Here is an 821-nt window from a genome sequence, read left to right on the forward strand (position 1 = left end):
TTCCTTTTCAACTAAATTTAACCTCTCCACAAGAGGGTCAGTTGGAATTTCCGGTTCACATACCTCCTACATAGAAACATCTATGTCACGTTGGTCGGTATAATTGTCATAAACACTAAAACAAATAGTTATAAAAAGATAATATACCACATCCGAATCATAGACAGGACGAGGGCCGACGTGGGCGGATATCAAAACTATCTCACTATATAATAACAAACAATAATAAAAGTAAAAAATTATACAAATATCTTTCTAAATCATACAAATAAGAATTTTTTTTCTTTTAGAAAGAAGATAAGAACAAGAGGCTCACCACGGTGGTGCCGGCGACGAGATCGGCGCGGGTGATCGACGGCGGTGAGGACGGGGACGGGACAGGACAGACCGGCAAACCTAGACAAATCTTGAGGAAAATGGAGTTTGGCCAAGGAGCTTCGAAAGGAGAAAGCTTACGTGTGGCTCGGGCATTTAATTGAACACCTCATGTGCATAGGAGGTGAGCTAGAGCATCACAAACCTCTCCTCTCCAAGCCAAAAAAATAGAGGTTCTGTTCGGGCAGGGGCGCGGGGGTATATATAGGCTTTTCTTTAGTCTCGGTTTGTGGCTCAAACCGAGATTAAAGGACAACCTTTGGTCCCGGTTCCAACCACAAACCGGGACCAAAGGTGCTAGGCCAGGAGCGGACAGGAGCGAGGCCCATTGGACCCGGTTCGTGTCTGGAATCAGGACCAAAGGGGTTAAACGAACGGGGACCAATGGCCCCCAGGCCCGGCCGGTGCCCTGGCCTCACGAACCAGGACTGATGCTCCCTTTGGTC

Source organism: Triticum aestivum, chromosome 3D, assembly GCF_018294505.1.
Source record: "Triticum aestivum cultivar Chinese Spring chromosome 3D, IWGSC CS RefSeq v2.1, whole genome shotgun sequence".
In the NCBI taxonomy this organism is placed as follows: Eukaryota; Viridiplantae; Streptophyta; class Magnoliopsida; order Poales; family Poaceae; genus Triticum; species Triticum aestivum.